The 10,722-nt window shown below is 35.3% G+C and overlaps 2 non-coding genes across 2 annotated transcripts; both read right to left on the reverse strand.

Moving 5' to 3' along the window:
* Positions 1-2,087: 2,087 nt before the first annotated feature.
* Trnav-cac lies at positions 2,088-2,160 on the reverse strand. Its single transcript has one exon. It is a non-coding gene; the product is annotated as a tRNA-Val (tRNA).
* A 1,056-nt stretch (positions 2,161-3,216) lies between these two features.
* Trnav-cac lies at positions 3,217-3,289 on the reverse strand. Its single transcript has one exon. It is a non-coding gene; the product is annotated as a tRNA-Val (tRNA).
* Between the last annotated feature and the right edge of the window lie 7,433 nt (positions 3,290-10,722).

Consider the following 10,722-nt stretch of genomic DNA (forward strand, 5'->3'; position numbering starts at 1 on the left):
CTTGCCGGGGCAAGTGCAAACTTGGCATTAACTTTTTCGGTTTATTAATTGCCAACATTTGAACTTTTATTCAATTTACGAGCTTGTACGCGGCAATTGCCTCTGTTTCAGCTGCATCGCCCCACACAATCAGCTAATACAAATGCGGAGTCGTAGGGATTTGCACAGAGGGAAACTCTATTTATTTATTATGAACTTCAAGTCGAACAATTATTCTTTATTAGACAGTTTAAATTATATCTTGAAGATTGAAATATGTATGAAATTTATTTATATCATACATATACTATGAAAGCCATAACATCTAGGATTGGGACTGTAATATTGGTTAAAATCTGGGAAATTTTGAAAATAGAACTAAAGTTATTAAATATATTTATTAAATAATTTTTAAACAAATAAACATAAAATATATATAAAATGTATGTGTAAATTTATTACTAATATAATTGGTCATGACTAAAAGTGCGCTCTAGAATTTAGTTAAGAAGTTTGTTAATCCTGTTCCACATTTTTTATTTCTGTGTGCTGAAGGATGCAAGGCCAGCTTCAACTTGACTTGCACTCAAAATGGAGGAATGTGAGTATGTATGTGTGGATTATACGTGCACACAGGCACACATAAAACAATGGCTGGGCAGAAAAGTGAGCAGCAGCCAACATGGCGTATTAGCAATGTGGCTCGAGTAAGGTCGTTGGCGCGCTATAAATACGTGTCATGTCTGCCTTCCTTTGGACTCCACTGCTAACTCTTACTGGCAACCCTTCTTCGACTTGGGAGGAAGATTTATGTGGAGCCACATACGCGGGTTATGCCGGGCTCATGATTTTAATTTCGCTGCGCGGAGGTTAATTGCCATTAAACTTAAAATGTTTTTGCGGCAAACAACCACGACCCGTGGGGCAGGCCTAACTACGTTTTATGAAGAATTTGGGAATTGCTAAGATTTTATGCGCAGTTCGGGGGCCATAAAACTTTTGGCTAGGCCAGCCCGATCAAACATTTACTCAAGCTGTTGGCCAAAAAACCCCTTTTGTAGCCTTTCTCCTGTTTATTCAAGGGCTCAAAAGTTACGGCACTGCAACACTGTTTTTGGCTCTGTACATTATTTTTGCATATCTGCTGCCATTTATTTGCAACAAGAGCAAGAACAAGAAGCGGGGCGCAAATAATAAAATAAAATGCTTAAATTATGCATAAATAGCGCGAGATGTTAAACAAAGTGGGGGCCGGTGGCATGGCCATAACAGCTGACTCCTGCCGGCGGCAGTACGCATCCTGCCACTACGCCCCCTTCGCCCAACCATCGTTCCCATTTAACCCTCTCTGTGCCATAATTCTTGCGAGTCTGCGCCAACTGAATGCGTAATTAAAATGTTGCACAAAGCAAATGTTGCACTGCCAGGGCAACAAAAAAATGGCAAAAGGGGCCAAGGACAGTAATATAGGGAAATTATGACTTGGCATTACCCAAACGCATTGCAGAACGTGCCCGAAATATGCAAAACACCGAAAAGGAATGTTTTCGGAGCTCGGTGACAGAATGGGAGTTCTTGAACAAGAACCCTCCCAGCGACAAAAACAGTCAGCAGAATTAACAATGCAATGGTCATGAGGTGAATGGGCCACCTCGTATACGTGAGAAACACATCACCTTGTTTTCTCTTTCAGTTACTTGCAGTATTCAAGTTATTTTTTTTTTACGTTTGCATCTTTATTTTATTTATAAACAACATTCTAATTCTTTGCCTTTTTTAAAATAATATTTTTTGAGCCTGTAGCAAAGCGTTCTTATCGAAAGTGGGCGGAACAAAGAATGCTGGGATACTTTAATACTTGCAAATATTTAAACATTCTAAGATCTGTTATATTTAAAAAAAATTAAATTAACAAAGCGAATTATAATTATATTCTTGATTTTGCAGATATTTTATGATATTAAATTAATAAATTTTAAATATTATTTAAAGGAATAGACTTGACTCTCGTTTTATATGAAGCACTCTAAGTACGTGTCATTGTACTGTTTACAATCTTCATATATTACTAAAACATTATATATAAAAGTTAAAAAAAAATTAATCTTTGTTCCCGCCCGGGTTCGAACCGGGGACCTTGTGCGTGTGAAGCACACGTGATAACCGCTACACTACGGAAACGCCTGGAAGTGGGTCATTTTCAGCAGCCTAAGTTTCAGAGAGTCGGTCAAGGAAAGGATATAGCTTAAATATATTTTTAGACATAAAGTGTAGATATACTATAAGAAAACTTAACAAGCACTAAATTCACAGGTACGAATAAAAGTTAAATAATTAATAATGTTAAAAATGCAAAACCGACTTATGTTGATAAAATTTATCTCACAATTTTGGATTCTATATTTTTTAATGTGCCTTACAAAAACAACTTCTTTTAAATCTTTAAACGGTTGTGGTTACGGGGTTTCTATCGTATTTTAAAACTTACCTAGCCTCTTATCATCAGCAAATTTAACTCTTAATATAAGTTGAAGCGCTAAAAATTAAATTAACTTTAATTTATAATGAGTATACTTTTTTCATTCACATTTGTTATTTTAATTAGACAAAAAGAGGAAAAATGTATTGTTTTATTTCAAATGCGACCAAATAAATGATTATTCTCTTGGGGAAGAGATAGGGTAGTTTAAAGGTAGTCAGCGAAAAGGCAACCAGGTAGCCACTGAAAGGTAAGGTAAGACAGTGCAGTTACCTGAATATCGATTGATGTACAGATCAACCACAAAAGGCACTTTTAAGATACATTTCGGCTACTAGCAAATCACTCTTTGGAATTACAAGCAGCCAAAAAAAGAAGTCAGCAATAACAAGCAAGAGAGGAGAGAAAATGTAGAAATGCTGAAGTTATGTTCGAAGACGCGATTCAAACCATGAATATTTTTGTTCTTTTATATTTCCTTAATTCAAGAAATTTGAAACGCATTTAATCTTTACAGAATGAAATTCAATTTTTTCAGCATTTTATGGACTTAAAAAAATATCCGTATACCACACAAATGAGTAAGATTAAGAAACTAAAATAAGATATTGTTATCGAGCATAAAAACTCCGCCGTTTACTAAAAGTAAGGAAAGAAACCTGAAAAATGTGGTATTTTTAATGTCGTATTCATTAAATTTTTTCATTTTGTAAGAAATGAAAACAAAAAATGTTTAAAAAAAAAAAAAAACAACATTCTGTTCCCGCCCGGGTTCGAACCGGGGACCTTGTGCGTGTGAAGCACACGTGATAACCGCTACACTACGGAAACAACTGAAAAATTAACGTACAGAGTGACACCTCGGGTGTAACAACCATTTTAGAGAGTAAACCTGATTTGAGATCGGCTGTGATCGCGTTCGCGGTAAGTAAATCCATCACCATGGCTATTTTGATACTGTATGTGGCCATTAAAAATGTAAACTATTTGTCTTGGCATGGTCATAGGGAAAAGGGTAACTTATTAGAAAGGTTTAATTAGCCCAAAATAATAGAAATGCCAGAAAATTTAATGTCGTTAAAATTCATATTTATATATTCCAATAAAATATCTTTAATTGGACAACAATTAACTATTAAAAACCAAAATTTAAGAAAATATTTTTTTCCTTTTTTTTTTGATTTTAACATAAAAACAATGGTCATTATCTTAATTGGAAAGTGATTAATATTTATATATGTATAAGAATGATAAAAGAAATAAATCAATAAAATGAATTTATTGTCGTTTTTAAATGTAATCCTTGGCAGTTTTTTATATCTTTGCATAATTTATTTTAGATTCTCTTGCGGTCGGCAGCCACATTAAATTGTATTAATTTCCACACCTGTCATCATTGGTTTCTATTTGCGGGCCCTTTTTTCTGCGTTAAATTTATATTCAAGCATTTTGAAGCTTTTGAAACGCATATAGGGTATATGTCAAACTTGGCAAACAAAAGTGAACCAAATAATTCGCCACTAATTTCATTTAAAATGTTGAATGCACTAATGCGAATTAAGAGAAATAAAGTGTCAGTTTTCATTTGGCAAAAGCCATAGCTAATCTGGACAATTTTTCCAGTTTATTTGTATTTTTAGCGCCATCAACAACCATTTTTCTCTACATACTATGGCACGCGGCATTTAACCGAATGCAGATAATTAATTTCATTGCACATTGAGCTGGTGCTAATTTAATAAAATAGTACAAAACGCTTTGGTGACTTTTTCCATCGACGCATTAATTAATTTGATTGCGAATATAGAGCATAAAATGGGGAAATTCCAATTGTGTTCATTATTAGTAGCTAACTGAAAATTTGTGCAGGTTTATTGAACTAAAAAAAAAAAGAAATTTCTTTAGCATTCACTGATTTAATAAAATGGCTGATAATTAAAAAGTTATAAATGGAATTTCTATTGTAGACCATTAATTAATAATTTTTTACCATCATCTAAAAATGCCATAAAGCTCGAACCTTTATTGCTTGCACTCGGTTGAGCACCTAAATCCTGCGGGTAAGCTCTTAACACGCCCACAACGGCTATTCTGGTCTTAGTTTTCTACACTCGTAAACTTTATCCCGAGGTATGAAGAACAGCAAAGTGAAAGAAAATTAACCATTGGCATACGACTTTGTAAATACCCTTTCTACCTATGTACGTGTTTTAAAGCAACAATATTAAATAAATGGAAAACTCTTATGATTACATATTATGTTTATCAATATTACCTTTATATATTTATTTTATGTTGTTATCAAAATGCTTTTATTTTACTATATAACTATTTTACAATTTTAATACATTACGCCTCCCTAATCTGCATTCATTCATTTCAAGTCAACCGTATAATTTATTAGGCAGAAATATTGACTTTGTTAAAATATTCCACTTCTATTCTTAGGAAGCAGATCATTACGGTCTTAGAAATTCTAGCCTGGGGCAAAATGAAACCAGAATATATGCAAAATAGAAAACAGGTGTGTTTTTACCCTTTGGAAGGGCATCAACGTGGGAGAAATGTTTACCAGGACGCCTAAACAAACAGTGCATACTTTTAAGTCCCACCGTTGACACATGCAGGTCGTGCAATAATGCGAGCCACCAGGCGTGTTGTGGCCGTGTCAAAAGTATTTTGACTTGGAAAATTTAAATTTAGCCTTGCCTTTGTCCAAAATGTGACTGAAACAAAGTAAGGAAGCCATGAAAAAGGTTGTGTTCTGTGGAAGGGAGTTAAGAAAGGTAAAAGGTAAACACTGTTTCGCCTGGCAACAAGTTTTTTATTGCTTACCAAATGAGCAAAATGGGGAGGCTACGGCGAATATGGTAAACATCACCGTGTTAAGTTTGCCAATCGGAACTTTTCATATGCCATACAAAGACGGTGGGCAATAAAAATGCATTTTTTATTTGGCTTAGAGATTTATTCTTCCGCAAAAAAAAAGAAAGAAAGGGAACACAAAACGCGAATTTCTATTTCTTTGCACTACGTGATTTGCAATTTTCCAATTTCCCAAGAGCCCAAAAAATAAAGTTGCACCCCAATCCCAATCTCGCCGACTCTGTTTCAGTTTGTGGTATATCAGGCAAACACACACTCGGTTGTCCACACGGCAAATGTCGGCTGCCATTTGATTTTCCCTCAGCGATTTTATTTGCCAGTCGCGATGCGTATTTTATACATGACTACAGCCTTTATTCACTAAGGAATAACGCAATGGGAATAGGTTTGAACTCCCTCCCAGGCGATGAAGATATATCGCTTCTTTTTATAGAAATTACTAAATAAAGAAATTGGTTTTAAATCTACGTGAACATTTTCTTTTTGCTAATATTGTAGGTTTTTTTTATATCTTTATATATTTCACGCCTTACTTTAAACAGGAAGAACAATTCTAAAATATGCTAGAGATCTCAAATGAAGTTCCTATAGCTAATTCATATCAGAAGCTTTTTATTATTGCATTAAATTAGCAATTTCAATTAACTAAATGTTCAATTTATTTTAGTGGAATTTTACTGTTGCGGCTGTCAGTGATTTGGTAGAATTTCGGCTTCGGTTTGTTTGCACTCCTGCATTTGTATTGCATTTTATTTACGATTCCTAGCTGTCCTGGTTGTTGCCGTTGTTCGCGCATTTCCCTGACGCGATATGCACTTCCTGGTCTGATACCTCAACTTTGTATTTCCGCCATTTCTTCCGACTTTTCTCCAGGAGCAGGGCCAGGAGCAGGAGCTGAAGCCAGAGCCGTGGCCATATCTGCAGCTGGAGCACTGCGATTTCTATTTTAACGCTGCCAAGGCTGCGCTCGAGGCCAATAAATATTTTTTGGCGCACGCGATTTTTTGCCTTATTTTTCTATTTCTTTTTTACACCCAATATGCGGTACCGAACAAAGGTATATTGAATCCTCTTAGATATATATTTAACAAGCGGAAAAACCAATTCGGCATTTTTAGAATATTTTTATAACATTTGTTTGGTTTTTTTAAAATTTTTTTTTTTATATTTCTGGATTTATTCAGTTTAGTTAACTTTGGGGTAAATATTAATTCAGTTAAAATGAAAGGCAAAAATTTTTATGTTGAGGCTTATTTGCTGCCTAATTCTTAAAATTGTGAAGAATTCTTTTAGTTCTTTATAAACATTGCCCATGGAGTAATCTAAGGTCTAACCTCGTCTCTCTCTTTGCTTAGTTTATTTTGCTTTTATTTTCATTGCCTGGAGATGTTTCTGTTTCGGTTTTGGGTCTGGCCTCGTCCTTCGTGTCCTGCTGCCATTGTCTGCCACACCATTTAATGTGTTTACTAGATAATCGAGATCATGGCAGTTTGTTGGTTTTATTTGTTGCATTAACACATTGCACTTGCAGACATGTGGTGGGCTAAGGAATTTCCTTAAGTTCTTCTTAAGCTTAGCTTTTAATTTGAAGTTTTTGAATTGAACTTAAGTTTAAGTTTAAGTTTACTTTTGAGTAACTCCTAATTTTTAATTATCGAGTGAATCGTCATAAGAAAGTCATGAGAATTATTAACAAAGTAAAATTCTACTCGTCAAAGGATGGAGGAGCCTTTAATTAATTTCCCTGCTCGTTACTCGCAGATTGAAGACAAAAACCCAAAAACTTTCACAATTTGCACACGCATATATCAGCTGATGTGATGTCAGACGATAAAGTTGCCAGGGCGGAGAGTTCAACTATTAATTACGTAACGGAAATGCAAATATTTCAGCCAATTTGTGCCCGCAACAAAACACAGCTACGTGCAACACTTGCCAGCTGATAATTAGCAAAAAGTTGCCACCGAAATAAAGTTACAGCCAACTGTCTGACGACACCCTTTTCCTACCTGCGTCCTTGAAGGGAGGGTATGGTATGGTATGGTTCCTAGTTTCCTACACCTGCTGACAGGTGCTGCCAGCATTTTGCATATGTCTTCCTTACATTTCTGGTAGTTGAGCACCGGAAATTGCTGTCGGCACAACTTTCTTTTTTCATCCCAACCCCCTCCCCGAAAGTTGTTGATGTGGAAGGGAAAACGATTTATAATTTAGCTAATTTGATACAAGATATTCGTCGGTGTTTGGGAATTTTTTCTCTGGGTCTTCCTATTCAGAATGGCACTTTCCCTTGATCCAAGGACGCCTTAACTTTTATCATACGGCAAATATTTGGCTTGCACTTTTATTGTTTGCCAAAGTTGGCCAAAAGTACAAATGAATGGGGTATGCTCGAAAAAATGTTTGCTTGTTGCATTCGGAAAGGGGAGAGGTATTTTTGTGTTGTTTGCTTTTTATTTGCAACGATTTCGTAATGAGAAAAGTTTTTGGCATGGCAAAAATGTTGCCGACTGTCGTGTTGCTCTTTGGATTATTCGGATTCCGATTTTGCATTAAAATGGTTTATTGTGCTTGAGACAAATTTGTTTGGTAAATAAATAAGCCCTGGTATACTAGGAAACTAGTTAAGTACGCTAAAATAATTAAAGCTCGTTTAAAAAATGAAGAGACTAAATTTGAAGTCTCTTTCAATGATTTATGACTGAAACCAACAATTACATCTCTACCAAAATGTAATGCAATGATGCACAGATTTGGTCCTTTCATATAGATTTAAATGAATTTAATTTATTATATCTAAATATTAACAGAATAATATCTTACCAGAGTTATAAACAACCTCAAATGAACTTTTATCCTTGCCATGTCTAAAGACTAAAAAAAGGCTAAAAGATTGCATGAAGCAATTATTATTGACAGAAAAAATTATAAAAAATTTAAGCTTTGCATTAAATGTGTGCTATTCAAGAGAAATTATTTTATGGCCATTTTTTAAAGTTGACTAAGCTTTTTATTTATGTGGTGGAAAGTAAAATTTATATATTTGTTAATATTCTTGGTTTTGATTTATTTATTGGAATTTTTAATAATAAAATGACAAGTTTTTCTGATTTTATAAAAAAAAATTGTTGCTTATAATTATTTCAATAAATGCCAAAAATTATTTTTATTTAATATTTTTTAATTATACTTTATCAAACTCTTTATCTTATATAAGAAGGCATTTTTAGCGGCAGAGACCTTTTAACTGTTTAATGTTTTTGTTTTATTAGTAGTTTTATCTCATGAGCAGTATTAATTTGTGAGTTATTCCTATCCTAATCTTTTACTTTTTTAATTCCCTAAACACAAATTAAAGCCAGCTCATGTATATCAGTAGACGACAATCCAACATAAGCTCAAAATGGCTGCCACTTGGGAGCAACAAAAAAGGCTCCTTTATCACGGCCTTCTCAACTCGCATCTAGCTTTACTTTTCACAGACTCTCTGACATGTTGAATGCTGTTGCAACATGAACATGCTGGGTACGGCCATAAAACTCTTGTACCAATCCCAAAGCCCACTCTCGAACAACCCCAAATATGTCATTACGCATACGCATGGTGGGCGGCAACCGGGCCGAGTTAAACAAATGCGGAAAAGTCGAGGGCCCAGTACGGAGATCGGCCAAAAAGCTCACTGCCGCAATGCAAAAATTAATTTCCAGCCAACGGCCATGCAGCCAAAAATTTCAGCAGAAGCCGGCAACGCCTAATGTTAAGCAGGGTGTTGGGCTTTTTTCGGGGTGCTTTTAGGTTTGGGTTTGGGTTTTGGTTTTCGGGTGGTTATGTCGGTTCTCCCGACAGTTACAAGTGCTGGCTGCGACTTGCCAAACAGCCATGGCCAGCGAGCCAAACAAGCCGCATTAATTAGTGGCCAAGGACATGGACATAGACATGGACATGGACAGAACCCTGGCTTCATCCTGGCAGCTCCCGCATTTTACATTAACAATTCGGTTTTTTTCAGCTAGATTCCCGCTGGCTCATGACAAATTGGACGTGCTCTCTCGAGTGTCCAAAGTGGCGAAGTTATTGCCGTACTCCAGTCGCCGGAGACCCCGCTTCCTTATCCTTTCGCCTCCAAGAGCGGCACATTTGTTTAGCGATATTGCCACCCGGCAATGTCCCGCTGCTGATATGCATTGAGTGCATTAGTTGCATGTATGTACACTGGAAAAATTTATCGTTTCTGGATAAGAGAAATGTAAATATATTGTTAAAAGAGTGTCATAAAAATTCCAGAATTTTTTAAACATTTTTAAATATATAATAAATAAGAACATCAGAAATAATGTGTTTAAATTCTGCATTCTTTAAAAACCTAACTAAAAACCTTTCTCTCGTAGATCTGAATTTTTCTTCCGAGTGCCTGATAAAGTGTTCACTTCGGAGTTGCGAGTTTTCTGTATTTTGCGGCGACACTAAAAGCTATTTGTAAATTTCGCGGCTGCAATTATGTTTGCTGTGTTGCCACTGCTGCCACCTCCCCAATGCCTCCTACCATCACCCATCACCACCACTTTGTCCACTTTGGGTGCACTTAACACACATCTCTGGCCATCTCGCTCTGGCTTAACTTCCGGTTCCCTCGCACTTTTTTTCTGACCCTGTGGCTTTGCTGGTTATTATTAGTTTGCTGCGGTTTTTTTGGATGTGGCCGCTTTCTATCTTGCTGACTACATCGTGTATGGATGTAAACATGTAAATATGTACACCATCGTCCATAGCACTTTGCCTGTGCAAGTGTTAGTCGGTCCTGAATTTTTAAAGATTCACTTGAATTTTGTTTGCCTTGATTTTTTGGCACGCTTTCGAGTCCTCTTATTATTTTTTTTTTTCTAATACTATGCCGAGTTCATTGCAAAATTGCTAAACTATTTTCCATATTTTCACACTTTGATTAGTTTTATGGATTATAAAAAATTAACGTACATCAATTTATTTGCTTGATTTCATATTTAAATAAGCATTTATTCCGCTGAATAAATTACATTTTTTTCTGCCCAATGCGGGAAGTGCGGAAAGTCCTTTCCGACATACCTAACAAAAATGACAGCTTAAACTGAACATTTGTGGCGAAATTTTATTATAAAATATTTTTATATTGTTGTTTCTGACGTGAAAATGCAATTTTATCTGTATCCTTTATATGTATCCTGAAAAAACAATTCATATAAATTTATAGAAAATACAGTTAAGAAGGATAAAATAAATGAATTATTTCATAGGCTTGGTGCACTTTACCTGTTTATTAAATCCATGCATCCGTTTCACATGAAAATACTTCTTAACTTAACTTTTTTGTACAGCCAAAAGATGGTAAAAAAAAATGAAAG

The sequence above is a fragment of the Drosophila eugracilis genome, unplaced genomic scaffold (assembly GCF_018153835.1).
Source record: "Drosophila eugracilis isolate 14026-0451.02 unplaced genomic scaffold, ASM1815383v1 contig_722, whole genome shotgun sequence".
Classification (NCBI taxonomy): domain Eukaryota; kingdom Metazoa; phylum Arthropoda; class Insecta; order Diptera; family Drosophilidae; genus Drosophila; species Drosophila eugracilis.